This window comes from Rhipicephalus microplus, chromosome X (genome assembly GCF_043290135.1).
Source record: "Rhipicephalus microplus isolate Deutch F79 chromosome X, USDA_Rmic, whole genome shotgun sequence".
NCBI classification, from domain to species: Eukaryota; Metazoa; Arthropoda; class Arachnida; order Ixodida; family Ixodidae; genus Rhipicephalus; species Rhipicephalus microplus.
Genome location: NC_134710.1, coordinates 180,458,150 through 180,473,107, shown reverse-complemented (window position 1 = coordinate 180,473,107; position 14,958 = coordinate 180,458,150). Strand labels below are relative to the sequence as shown.

At 45.2% G+C, this 14,958-nt stretch overlaps 1 protein-coding gene across 3 annotated transcripts in view; it reads left to right on the top strand.

The window, feature by feature from the left end:
* Positions 1 to 14,597, top strand: part of LOC119177237 (innexin unc-9) — a 73,792-nt gene extending 59,195 nt beyond the window's left edge. For 2 of the 3 annotated variants that reach the window (XM_037428660.2, XM_075878319.1), the window contains exon 4: positions 14,254 to 14,597. The gene's annotated coding sequence lies outside the window, so the exon portion shown is untranslated. Of the gene's footprint in view, positions 1 to 14,235 lie in introns of all 3 variants that reach the window. The other variant, XM_037428662.2, reaches the window with a different exon arrangement.
* The last annotated feature ends 361 nt before the right edge of the window (positions 14,598 to 14,958 follow it).

Genomic DNA, 14,958 nt, shown 5'->3' with positions numbered 1-14,958 from the left:
AGCCGTCATGGCCAACTCTGCTTTTGCAACCCCTGCCCTTGGCAACCGTCACTGCGGAAAGTTATGACCACGCCGCTCCCGGCCGGGCTGAGTACAAGAGGAACCATGCTTCCTCCTCAGCTGGCCCCTTCCCTCTCCCGTTGCCCCTTCTCTCACCCAGCATGATAGGAAGTGGGATGGGGCTTTCCAGGCAGGAAAAAAATCACCGACGACTACAATGCTGCATAAGTGCATTCTAAGCGCGTATGTTTAGGTGTTTTGATTTTCTGATATGTTAAGGCGTGATGGCATCACTAACCGGCAGACCACGGAAGGTATAGCGCGTGTATGTGTTGCGTAACAGCCACCACAGAAAGGCTTCCATTCATACAACGCTTTATTTCTATATCGCGTATCGGTGGACACTCTCACCGCATACCTTAAGGATGACGTCATCGGCGACCGTACGGCAGCGCGCAGAGTAGTAGTAGTAGTACAAAATTTGTTATATACATAAACCAGACAGACTAGAACTTCAGTGCCCTGAGAAATATACAGGGTGAAGAGCATAGTCTGTCCGGCAGGGTGGTGCTCTATTTCAGGGCCCCACTGGCATGAGCCATACGTTCAGCTCTTTGGATGAGTCATATGATCCACTAGGGCTGAGCTGGACAGCAGCGCCTCCAATTCCTCCCATGTGCCATTGGTGTTTTGTTCTTCGTCGTGCTCTACACGTGCGCACAACTGCTGCATCGTGGGGCCTGTCACTTCACTACTCTTGTTCCCTCCTGCTCGCGCTGTGCTCGCTATCGCCGTCTTTCGTTACCCGCCGCGCTCTGCGTTCGCTCTGCCGATCAGACGACGCCGACGGCACTCAACGCAGGAACGGGCGCCAATGGCGCGTTCACACTTAGCCTCGAAGGGAGCGAAAGCGGCAAAACTCACCAGAAATTCACTCGCTTCACCACCTAAGCGGCCGGGATACCACGCCGTGAGGCCTGAACGAAACAATCAGGGCAAGACCAAATTTTCCACCACGTGAAAGTGGATCTTCTTTGCGCTTCATGGCTTTGAATGCACTAGTTCAAAACATGTCATTTAAATAGCCGGCCGCAGATCCAACATGGCGGCAAAGGCGGCGGCGATGGCTCGCTTTGGCTCAAATTGCAAACTACCCTGCCACTCAATGAAACTTCATGGTCTCAAAAAAGACGCGTTCACCGAGAGTTCTGTTTGAATTACGACTCACGAGAACACTAAAAGTAGACGGTGCAGCAGCAGTGAGTTGGCGTGCCCTAACGTGTCACCCTTTTGTGCACAGCCGGCTGAAGCCGCCACCGCTGCTGCCAGTGCGTTTGCTCCTGTCGTTTCTGCTGTTGTATGTCCCGAAACAATGTTTGTAAAGGTGTGAGCTCTTTCTTTTCCGTAGTTTGCGTGAACAGCTAGAATTTGGTAGGAAATTTAGTGCTCAGAAAGCAGGCGAAATCGAATTAATTCTTAAAGTAGTGACAGAGGCGGCGGCGGTAGCATCCCCCGGGTCAGAACGAATGTGAACACTTTGGACGCGCGTAGTCATGGTTTTCTAGCTGCTCTGGCATTTTCGTTTTCGCTTCATTTCTCAAGTGGGAATATGGCCTAACAGTCGCGCTCTACAATTAGGCGCAGCTTCAGTTGGCGCAGCACCTCGAAGGCTGATAAAAAGCGGAGCTGGTGGCATCAGTGCGCCTTTCCTGCATTTTCACCAACGCTCGGCGCAGCTTTCCTCCTCTCACACCAGCACCACCTGCGCTCGAGCGCACGCTACTATTGGTTGACTTCTTTCTAGAGCACAGCCAATCGCGCATCTGCCTTTTCTTCATGTCCCCAACACCTGCTCCGCTCCCGCTATAGTTTAACCTTTGCTGTCCTCTTCTCTACGCAGCTTCCCACATACTTCGTCAGTGCCCTTTCTGCTCTAAGCTATGGTGGCTATCCTTAGCTTCCCTCTCACCAACACTTTCTAGACTAGAGAGTGTTGCGCTCACTCACTTTATTTTACCAGAGTCCTTCAATGCAAAATCATTGAAGGACTCTGGTTTTACCCATGCAGTCCCTCTCGTCAGGGTCGCAGCTGCACTGGAAAGGGTGGATGACGGAACCGCAGGGATTTACGTCGGCTTTTAAACAATTAACACGAGCGTTTGGGTGAGCTGGACTTCATCACCAAGGAAAACTTTCACAGCGCAGAGAAACAGTAACGGACAACAGGAAACGGACACGGACAGCGCCAGTCTGTGTCGCTTGTCTTTTGGCTTTCCGCATTTTTATGCTCTGCTGAAATTTTTTGTGCTTTAAAGTGCTCTAATGTTAAATAATGAGAGATAACCATAAGTAGTGGCTCGTCGGATGGTCCACATCGACACCTGATTTTGTCACTTTGGCATACAGAGGTCGGTTTCCAGCTTGAGGTGTTCTACTGTGATCGTAGAGTGGAGGATCGTGTGGTGAACACATCTGAGTTCCACAAGGAGAAATCACTGAAAGTAGTGCTTTATCGGGTGGTCCACATCGACACTATGTTTTATCACGTAGGCATACGGAGGTTGCATTCTAGCTTTAGGAGCACATGTGATTGCCATAAGGTTCTATTGAACATTTGGTAAACAGCATGTAAACGGCAGAGGCGTTGATGGTACACACGGTACATGCTCTGGGTCCTTTATATCGGTCCTGTTTTTGCGCTTCTCACAGTAGTATGTATGCATTTTACAAGCCCGGCAAATCAATCTTCAACTTCATACGGGTGAAAAATGTCGCGAACATTACTAAATACGTGTGTGTGGTCATCGACTTTGAAGACTTGATTAAAGTTAAACTTGGACAGCTGCTGTGTAAAATGATTGTTGAAGAATTACCGCATTTGTAGGTGACATTGTTAATAAATTTAATACATTAGCAGGCTAGTCGTTTAACCCAAGCGTACTTTTTAAGGACTAACTGCTAGTGATGGCCATATATAGTAATCAGAAAAATATTTTTGGCTGAAGCTTTCTACTCAAGAAGTTGCGTCAAGGGTGGAGCATTTTCTCAAAAGGCATACTGAACTTACATAGTCTTGGTTGAGACCAATGACCTAGAAACAGATACAAGAGCATAGCCTTAGTGAGTGGTAGACCACAGAATAATACATGACTCAGTGCAGCAAGAGACGACAAAACATTGAGACGGCAAGCGTCTCAACGTTCCTTTTTACACTCCAGTTTCGGTAAGGCAACTATATAAATTGGCTCCAGCATATACTGTAACTGTGTGTTTGGGTCAGCTTAGCACCCCAAGTTCGTGAGCTCGCTGAATTCGGAAGCAGTATTCTGTTGTAAAATGGTCATGTGTCGACACTCATCAAACGAAAAATGTGGCTGATCTCCCAATATAGGAACCGGTATAGAACGAAAGGGAAACGCGTCTTTACAGATGTATATATAGTTGAGCGTTTATTGTGTATTGTTTCAGGAGCGGTTTGAAATTACAAAGTCATGTTAAGAATGGCAAGCAACTCGAAACCTGCAGTGCACACCTCAAGCAGAAAGCATGCGCGAAATTAGCATACATAGGATGAGAGCGGACTAAAAAAGTTATAGCTTTGCCGCAAAGGTGAAGCAATGAACGCGATAGCAACAAGTTGGAAGGCCACGCGAAGAATGGCAAGTAGATCGAAACGTGCCCCGCGTTTTTTACGCACAAATGACGCACGAAGCGTACTACAGGTACAGATGAACGTGAATAAGCGTCTGAGTTGTTACTTCGCTGTGTCTGAAAAGCGCACCTTTTTCGCAATCGGAGACTGTGCATCGAGTGAATTGACAATTTTGCGCCCGCTAACTACAACAGAATTGTTTCGGTGAAAGACCGAGGCGTACGATTGTCCCCACCACGAGATAAGTGAGTGCACGCGAGAGGTTCTCCTCTCCGCGGCGCAAAGTACGCGTGGGAAATGAGAGCGCGCGCCGCCGCGTCTTCACGGTCTGCCGACGCGCGCTCATTGCGCCAGCTCGCTGGTAATGCTGAAAACACGACAGTAGTTCCCCCGAGATGCCCATGCCAGCGGTAAGTGGTAGATATAAATAGCCGGTCATTTGAATGTTCAAGGAGGTGCTCCTTCGTGGCTCAGTGGCTAACGCCTCGCACTCCCAATCCAGAGGTTGGATGTTCGCTTCCGCGCGCCGCAGTCTTTTTCTGGATCGTTTTTCTTTTTTGCGTTTTCATATGTATAGATACGTTAACATATACGCTGAATGACGGTGACACCAACGTCGACGCCGACGGCAAAATCTAGCCGATCATGTCCATACCATTGCTCTCGCAATAAAACTGTTAAAGCGCAAAATTTAAAGCGCGACACTAAAAAAGACGTGCAAAACGAGCGCACAAGTATACACAGGACAAGCGCGAAGAACTGTCACGATTCTTTCGGCGTCGTGTGGCAGCAGTGCGCGCTTTTTGTAAACGTGGCCATGCAGCGGGCGAAGTGATTTTTGTCCTCTCCAAAATTACGAGTGTAATAAGCGCGCGTGCCGGAGAGACCACGCCGCGTTGACGCCATGATCTTTAGAGCGCGCCCAACTTGAGCCTGTCGTGCCACCTCGCCACCGGTAACAAAAAATGCGCTAAGGTCTCGAAGTTCCGAAGACTTCCAGATGGTTTATGGTGTATATAAATTACTTGCCGTCAGCACTGCAGGCAGTGTATGCTCCGTTACGTAGTGGTTAGCACAGCGCGCTCAGAATCGAGAGGTTGTTGGTTCAATTCCGAGCGACAAATGCTTGCCTTCTGGTTGTTTTATTTGCAATAACTTGGTGTATTTTTCAACGTCACTTCCGTGTTGGAGATACATCTGCGGAGCCATGGTGGACCCCGACACAAAACACCTTCGTGTTTAAAGCTCATAAACAAAGAATGTGATTGGAGCCAGTGTTTGACGGAAACTTGGCTTTGGCTTGATGAGACAGGTCACCCGGTCGAAATGTTGATTAAAAGAAAAATATTGCTCAGTGATTTCTCATCATTTCAATAATGCAGTGAATATTCTCATATGCTGTTTGTTATTTTCTGCTCACTGTGCGTAGAAGACAGTCATTGTAATACAAAAAGAACCATCGCACGTATAGAGAACTGTCCCCAAGGTTTTGACGAATAGTTCAGCAATACATGCTGCGTATTACAACCCCCCTCATCAGCCCTAGTGAAGAACTCAGCGGAAGCGTATGCTAAGCCTGTTTTCATCGCATGCTGCAAACCAATCATGGCATTGTCACTGACTGTGTGTGCACACCCACGCAGCCTATGCTATAGAGCTCAGCCTACGCAGGACGAAGGCAGTCGAGAAGATTATTTTTTGCTTCAAAGATCATGCGAAAGTAAATTATTCTGTATACGCATTCACAGGAAAGTCTTATGTTAGAAATGTTATGGCGAATTGCACTCGTCGAGTGGGAGCAAGCTTTCTTGCTCCGCGGCCGATAAAATGCATTCCGCTGGTACATTTGGAGCAACCTACTCCACAATGGAGCTTTCTTGTGCTTCGTCTTGCAGATACGGATTTCGCCGGAACTCCGAGAATGCATTGCCGTCTTTTACAGTACAGTCGGTAATCTAGGTTGTCTTCAGTGCTATTTGAGGTGGTGTCTAGTCACACTGTACAAGTGCACAGAGTGCCTACCCAGCTGCGGTGGCTGCATTTTCTATGGGGGCGAAAATGCTGTAGGCCCGTGTGCTTAGTTTTGGGTGCACGTTTAAAAACCCCAGGTGGTCGAAATTTCCGGAGCCCTCTACCACGGCGCCTCTCATATCCTTATGGTGGTTTTGGGACGTTAAACCCCACATATCAATCAATCAACGGAGTGACTACTTTCCTAAAATGGCGTCGTTTGACTGTGCTGGACGTGCTGCTGCGGGTTCGCATCTCGCTCTGAGTGACGGCGACTGCATGGTCGAAACCAGTGCTTTGCAGTGACGACAAAGTTGCCTTGAAAACGTAGAGAACAGAAAAGAAAATTGTTTCCTGTACTGGTTAAGTGACGTATGCGTAAACAACTTCCGGAGTGACCTTACGCGGGGAATTCACGTGTTCCACTCGCATATCTGGCTTGGCGCAATCCGAGTGCCCGCTCTTGAATTTCGGCGGCCGCTGCGGATCAAGCAGTTCGATTCACCAATAGTTGGATAATACTTCGGGCAATGGTAGTGAAGGACATATCATCAGAGAAGACAGCAGGTCAATGGCAAAAACAGTCATAGAGAAAACGCTTCTTCAATGCTCCCCACCACCCCCAAAGCTCTCTATTAACCAAAAGCTCATAAGCTATCAATCTTCATAAGCGAATTGTAGCCAGTTTCAAAGAGGAGTGACCCTTGTCTGGAGAATCTCACTTATACTTTAACATCAACTGAAATACAATAACTGCGTTAGCGACGTCCAATATGCTTGTACAGGTGGTTTATTCGCTTTAATGAAATCTACTTTCAAAGAAAATTACCGTCCTAAAGCACACTAATAAAAATGAAAGAAATAGATAAAAGGAAGAGACAGGGAAGTTAACCTAGAAGAACTGGTTTGCTACCCTGTACAGGGGTGGGGAAATAAGGGTCAGAAAGAGGATAGAGATAGATAGAGAGATATAAAATAAATTATAAAAAGAAAAGTTCTAAATTTAATTTTAGTGCTGTCTTGATTGTGGTTTATGTTAATATTTCAAAACGTTCGGGCAGTTAACTCGAAGGTACTTTCACTTTTATTTTCGTGAGGCTGAATTCTGAAACGCTCGCTTTCGTAGGTGGCGGCTGCATTTTCGATGGAGGTGAAAATTCTCGCGGCCCATTTACTCGGGTTTAGTTGCACATTAAAAAACCCAAGGTGGTAGAAAGCTCTGGCGCCGCTACCCACTACGGCGTCTCTCATAATTGCATTGTGTTTTTAGGACGTTAGATCTGAGATATCAATTCTTGAGCTGGTTTCATTATAGTTATGTTCCGCATCGGCTGAAGCATTGTGTTAGGAATATTTTCAGCGTAAGCCGCATTTTTTTTTATTATGGTCATGAAACATTCCTGTAAAGAGAGTGTCTATTATCACACTTTACGGCCTGTCAGCTGCTAAGATAACTTTGCGGTCAGGAGGTGTGTGTCTCAACGCATCTTCAAAATCTGATTGTGACGTTGCTCATGGCGTGTGATACATCATTTCCAAGCGGGCGAAGCTGGTAGCATCTTGGCTCTCTCTTTGGGTTGGTGAAGACAATCAACGAGTGATTTCTTTTTTTTAATGTTCACGTGCTGCAGGGTTCAAATGGGTGTGAGGCTTAACGATGAGTCAAAATCCATACCTCTGAATGCGAAATGTGCTGACCTAGTGTCGAAACTGATTATGAATAGAAACGCAAGGGCAACAGAAAAATCATCAAGGTGAAAATACGATTGCCTTTATATTTTCAGATAAAAGCCTACACCGTAGTTTTGGAAAAATGCTAAAGTGAGAAGGTTTTATTACTGTGCTTCTAATGGCTTTTATTGTTAACTAAAACTTTGCCCACTAAAAAGAACAAAGCGACTCTTCAAACAAAATCTCCGTAGCTAGCACATCACCCTTTCATGTTTTTCGTTTTTCCTTGTCTGTAAAATTTCGCAGTGAATTACAAAGTGTACACATACCAACAACTTCCGTCGCAACCTTGTGAGATCATCGCAAGCGTCTCAAAACATCTATTAACCGCTTGCGACTGCCCGCAGCCTACATGACAAGGTATTGCGCTGACCGCATGTCCGTATCATATGTTCTGTCCCATCAGCAGAGATGAGCATGTCCGCTCTCTTTTAGAATACGAAACCCAGTACGAGCCGTGTGATTGACCTGCAGAGAATTGGGCCTGCGCTCCAAAACGACTTTTTGAAACTCCTCTAAAACATTTTTGAATATGTTATATTTTGGAAAAGTACTGTTATACGTGAGTGAAGATAAAGTTTTGTTCAATGGCAATAATATCCTAGGACCTTTTTTCTTGTAATGAAAGGGGAAGGCATATGTTAGAAAGAAGCAGTGTCCTTTTAACGTAAAAGCGTTAAAGAGCTTGTGCCCCTAAAATTTGGGTATCGGCTTCATTGGCTGTGAGCGGAAAAGCAATATAGGTGCAAATAAGTCAGCAAAAAAAAAAGATCCTCCGTTCAAGTGGCAAACCAGCCGAGCCCTTCTACGTGGAAGTCGGGTGTTATACCCCAGAGATATACCAAGGCTTGAAACTGCTTCGAAAAAAGAAAAGCATACACAGGTTTCATTTAGGCCCCGCCGCGGTGGTCTAGTGGCTAAGGTACTCGGCTGCTGACCCGCAGGTCGCGGGTTCAAATCCCGGCTGCGGCGGCTGCATTTCCGATGGAGGTCGAAATGTTGTAGGCCCGTGTGCTCAGATTTGGGTGCACGTTAAAGAACCCCAGGTGGTCTAAATTTCCGGAGCCCTCCACTACGGCGTCTCTCATAATCATATGGTGGTTTTGGGACGTTAAACTCCACATATCAATCAAGGTTTCATTTAGTGCGAAGAGTCCCATTAATACATGCACAGTTGCGTGAGAGATAGCTAGAGTTGCGCCAGGTGCGACACCGTGGGTATTGCGCAACCATGAGTATTGCGCATAGAAAGGTGTTTGTGATAATTCGCGCTATTCACGAAATAATATTACCAAGACGAATACACGGGTAGTTAGCAGGAAGTGGTGGAAATCTTATCTGTTGTGAAACAAAATGAAAAAGTTAACTTTATTTTTAAAATTAGGAAGGGCACTTCCCCCTCCACTGAAAGGGTGGATCTTCCTGCTAATTTAATAAAGTTTATCGTCATCAGAAAATATTTATTGGGTTTTTGTTGCTAAAACATTTCTATGATCATTTGTGAGCACATTTGTGATACAGGAAGAGTTTCTTCATAAATAATTAGAATCAACAATTCAGCGCTTCACAGAACCACAAGTTTGTGCTTTATGTATTTGCAGATGTTTTATTACAACTAAAATTTCTTACAATGAGCAAAATGAGCTATAATGCTTTCAGTACTTAACATGACGTGATTTCTATTATGAATGACTGTGTATTATTTTTCAAAATTTTCATATACGTAAACCATCAGCTTTTTGGCCCATTCCCACTAGTGGGAACCATTGACCAAGCAATATGCAAGAAAGCAAGCAAACCGTCTACATACAGACGTAGACTCAGCGATGTCATCGCCGGTTCTGTGCATGCGCCATGTTGGGTTATCATAAGACTTGATCGATACGTTACACGCTATTAAGTTCGAACATGGCGAGCACATGGCTATTAAGTTCGAACACGGGGCGCGCGAGCATGCGCAGTCTGGGGCCATAGAATCACGCATGGAGCGATGTTACGTAACACTAGCACCTTTCGAAAGCTGTCAAGGTGGCGATGCATTCACTCTCAGAGAACGGTGCATATGATGAGGGATTGCTACGTCAGTTCAGCGCCCCGCCGCGGTGGTCTTGTAGCTAAGGTACTCGGCTGCTGACCTGCAGGTAACGGGATGGAATCCCGGCTGCGGCGGCTGCATTTCCGATGGACGCGGAAATGTTGTAGGCCCGTGTCCTCAGATTTGTGTGCACGTTAAAGAACCCAGGTGGTCAAAATTTCCGGAGCCCTCCACTACGGCGTCTCTCATAATCGTATGGTGGTTTTGGGACGTTAAACCCCACATATCAATCAAATCAGATCTACCCCACATATCAATTACGTCGGTTCAGCGGCACCTGCGAATTTAGATCACAAGGGCGCGAGTGCAAGCGCACGCGCTATCTCGACAGAGGTCAGAAGATGGCTCGTGTACCCTTGTATGTGGTGTCCTCTGTCCGCTTACTGGCGTTGAGACGACCCACCGCACGAAAACAACTTCGCGCTCTGAAGCGGCCGTATTCCAATAAAGGAGCATTTGTAGATTCACGCGAGGTCACATTAGAAAAAAGTTATTTGCTAGATTTACTTCGCATACCATTCTTATCTCTTACTATCACATTTATTGCTTCGTTCTTGCGATGAATGTGTGATTTTTTTAAGTTGTAAGTGATAACGAAAAAAAACTTATAAAAATTCGTCCGGATATGATCGAGTATCAAAACCAATCGACTCATTCATCTTAGCGTTTCTAGGAAAGACCCCGTTGAAATGAGGAATAGCTAACGAAATTTGCTTACTAATGCTTTAGGTCACATATTTCATTCACCTTACGTTTGCCGAAAGTAAAAGTGACCTTTAAGGCAAAAGTGATGCGTAAGAAAACCGTGCACTAATTTGGCAGTGACTGCACAGGAAATTTATCATTCTGCGTAATGGTATACCATTACGCAGAATGTTGTGGTTTTTGTTGTGGTATACCACAACATAAACGAATTCAATGTGATGCACACTGTGCGTCGCATTGAGTGGAGTGCGCTGTGGAGATCACAGTATAGACTACATTTCCAAACTTCTGAAAGGTTTTTAAACTTTGTGCGATATATTTTCAACATCACGACATTCTCGGTGAATAAATCAAGAGCGTACGGACATTGAAAGAGGCAGCGCAAAGGAACAAATCCATATAGGACCACTAAAGTGATGTATCAGGGTGAAACAACAGCTCTGAATTGACCAGGAGATCAAGAGAATGCTACTCATGGGCTGAACCTTTGCACGGACTGGCTTAATTAATCTGTAAGCCGACATGGGTGTTGAAAATGGATTTACGGTGGTTTATAATCAATTCACAATCTCACTTGGAACAAAGTGGACTTGTTGGCTAAGTGAGAGTAAGACAGGTGACAGGAAATTTTCGCTGCGGGAAAGTTTAATGATTTCTAAAATTGTTGCTCCATCACGTGGGCAAAATTAAACCGTAGCTCTGAAAAATAAATCTTACTACAACGTATGGCTCTTTACTTTAAAACTCTACGCTGGTCAGTTTCCTCTCAAGAGGGATAATTAACACTGATAGCGCGTGAAGTTTGTAGCTTGAAAGTGCCGAGCGCACGATAATAATGCAAAAAAAAGAAACGCAAGGCCGATACTGATAATTGTTGTCAAACAAAGTGACGCCCTATTTACTCAATTTTTTCTTATAGAGTAGTTGTTCTTTTAGACACAACATAAAAGAAACAATTTTCTGCTGGAGGAGACATTCAGCTATATATGTTACAAACCTTACATGAATACCGTTCACCGCCAAGTGAACGCTTATCAGGTTTCACTAGCATGGTGAGAGGGATGGAAAAGTTACAGCCCCCTCGCCAAAAGTGTCCAGTTTCACACGTGTATAGAACACACACATATATACAAACGCACGCACCACGAACACAAAATAAAAAATATTTGAACACCCTTCTACCCTTCAAAAAAAACTGCACTGTTGTTACTACAGTTTCAGTGTTCCTTTAATTGTCGGCTTAAACTACGCTATGTTTGACTGGTGAACCATAGCTGGAGTCTTTTTCAAACGCTGCCTATCATTTATTTGACCATTTCTTGCTACTTTCCGTCCAAAGCCACAGTTTTAGACGTGAAATTAACATAATCCAAACAGCATTTATCACTTCATGCCGATATGCACGGTTGGGCATGCTTCCGAGACAAAAAGCAAAAAAAAAAAAGAGAGAGAGAGACCACTAACTAGTAGACTAGGGCATTTTACCTCCTACTAACAGCGTACACTAAGCTAGGCTTGAATTCTCATTGCAACCGGTAACTACTCCGACAGTGACCTCGGCTTGGAACTTATCTTGAGCAGCTGCTTGCTCTCTGGCTCAACCTATCGCTCTCTGTCGCTTCAAACTCGCACGAGCAGATGAACATTAAGCAGCTCTCCACAACGGTTCTCACGCACTAAACACAATCCATTGATGACCCTGCTTTTAATTGCGGATTCGAGTTCAGTTTTGCTTGGGCGTCAAAACACATAAATTTTTGCGGCACCAAGTGACAGAGTACTCTTAAAGTGGTGGCAGTAGACCCTTCCTGGGGGAAGTTATCTTAAACATCATTCTTATGTGAGACGCCTGACCCATCCACATAGCTCTCGGACCTTTCTAAATACAAATTGAAACGTTAAAACTTGTTTTTTCTTCGTGTGAGGAGTGTCACCAGTCAGAAATACTATCAAGTTATTTCATTAACTTTACCTGGATGTACCTCAAAATGCTAAACTGTAAAATTTAATCCTCCACGTTAGTATACAGTAAACCTAAGAGAGAGAGAGAGAGAGAGAGAGAGAGAGAAAGGAGACAGAAGAGTGGAGGCAAGAATATATTTTTGTAGAACGCCTTATACGATGTCGGTGAGGTTGATTGATTTGTGGGGTTTAACGTCCCAAAACCAGCACATGATTATAAGAGACGCCGTAGTGGAGGGCTCCAGAAATTTCGACCACATGTGGTTCTTTAACGTGCACCCAAGCCTGAGCACACGGAAATGTCGGTGAGAATGTACATTAGGCATATACTAATGGTATATACTGCTTACGACAATAAAAACTGCTTTTCTAAGCCTACTATGCATCTCAATCACATATGCATGTGTCTCATTAGTTATTAGTAAGCAGTGGCTCTGCTGATTATATTATTGTGTTTTGTTTTGGACGTAACAATTTCTTGCTTTTTCAACTGTGCAAATGGGCGCGAATGTATATATGGTGTAGATGTGACTTGCTGCCGCTGGAAGCTATCATTTCTATCGGGCAACTAAGAATTTGTTTTCCCTATGAGTGACAACGACGAGGGCAAATGTGCCGATTACACTTTTTTCTCCTCATTTCTAGCTTGAGCGAAGTATTAGTCGGTATATTGATTCCAGTGCCCAACTATTCTTTTTAGTCCAAGAATATCCTGAAAGCACCAGCTGCCATCATATTTCTATAGAGTGATATTGCTTCTGGTGTGTTTGGCGCTTGACGCAATAACCACAGCTTGTAGCCGCGTTGGTTCCACAGTAAAATAATTTTTCTATAGTTGGATATAACTTCAGAAGTCTCCGGCATTTTGTACTCAAAGGCGGATGCACACGAGCCTACACCAATGAGAGCCAGCTTCAGGCTGATGTGATGAGCTGGATGGCCGGCGACCCCGCTTTCAGAAAACATTGCCCAGTGCATGAACGGGACTATTTTTTTAGTCACGTAGACGATCGAATGCCGTGCTTCGGTCACCTGGGCGGGGCTTTTCTCGCCTTCAGTGTCATCTGACTATAGGAACTCCTCAAGCACAGAGCCGATAAAAGCTTTGGAATTATCCTTGGCCAGCACCTCATGACAAGGCACGCGAGATAACGTAGTTACGTACATATAGCATACAAAAAGTTTATTTCCTCTCAACGTTTGTGTTTCTGATCTACCTTAGTGAAACTCTTCGAAAATGGAGCTATAACACATGACAGCAACTATGTGTGCTGCAACTGAGTCATTAATGCAACAGCCTACGCTGCACGTGAGTCGTATAAGTTCACCGTAGTTTGATGTGAGACCAGGGCCAGGTAAGTGTAATGAAGGCCCTTTTTAAAGTGAGGTTTGAATTAAGGCAGATTTCTAGATGTCCATAAAATCAGTTGTTAGTAATGATGGTGATATTTTCTATTAGCTTCGGCATAGAAAATGCTTTTTTCCTAATATTTTAAAATATCTTTAAGCGCCTGTACAATGAACGTTATATGGCCTTTATTGGAGCTGAAATGTACAGCCTGCGCGAAATGTTTGCGGTGCGTGGGATGCACCGAAATCCTCTATGCTGGTGCAGTGGGTATACGGCGAGAAACGTCGTACAAAACAGCGATTCTCGAATGCGCTGCAGTAAAATGTCGAACCCCGAATGCTGCGTGTACCCGAGCAATGAAAAATAAGCTTTTTTTTTCTCTTAAATTCTGCCAGCCCTCATCAACTGACGCCGGCTGCACAGAATGTTTGTAATCGTATTGCGGCAATGTTGTGCAAAAGTGAGCGTGATGTAAATGCTTTGATGGGTTGTCTTAGCACAAAAACTGTGGGAGAGTGGACTAAATGAGCGCGGCACACATAAGCGCTTACCTTCCTACTGAATCTTAATCTCGAGTTTAAGATGACATTTTAGCGCTTGTGTGCTTCGCGTTCATTTTGTACTTTGTCAAAAAGTTTTTGCGCTGTCTTGATAATGTTTGATCATTTTTCTTGCTAAGTATGTGTTCAAACTATCCACGCAGAAAGACAGCGTGTGAGAGCCATGCAGACGTTCCCTGTATTGCAGGTCTTCCGGCCTAGGGCAGCCTCTCGGGCCGATACCGCGTGGCGCGGTGGCGGGTCCCACAGAGCCGGCGAGAAGCGTTCCTGCACGGCGAGATCCCGCCCTGGCGAGCACCCGTTGGGACCCAGCGGGAAGCGCTCGGCTTCCGCACCAGCCGTTCGGACTGCCAACTCGCGACTCAGAGGCGAACGTAGAAGTCATTGCCAAGTATTTCATGCTTAACCACATCAGCTGATATTATTTGCTAACGGGCTCTGGAGCGAAGAAACAATCTTAAATTACTCATCCAGAATATGTTCCTAGCTGCGAATTCTAATAAACGGACAAACGGGAGTAAACACCCAACACTGGTGGCCTCCGTGTGTGACTGCGCGCAGCGCTGCGACGCGGGACTCGACCGCACTCAACCTTGGTCTACCACCGCTGGTTTCACGACTACGTGCGACTGCTGGCTTCTGGAGGCCTGCCGTTTCAAGTCGTACTTCAGTGCTCCTTCATAGACAAGCAAGAAAGACTCAAGGTGCTCCAAACTGGTGGCAAGCACAAACGACTTGAGACATCCTGCAGCAAGGGTGACGAGGGAAGTGCACGGTATAGGTGAATGAGCCTGCATGTCTGAGACGAAGCATAAGGCGCAGAACGTTATCCAATCGTGCAGATACTAACAGTAATTCTACTGATTTCGTGTAAGAAACAAAAACATTTCAC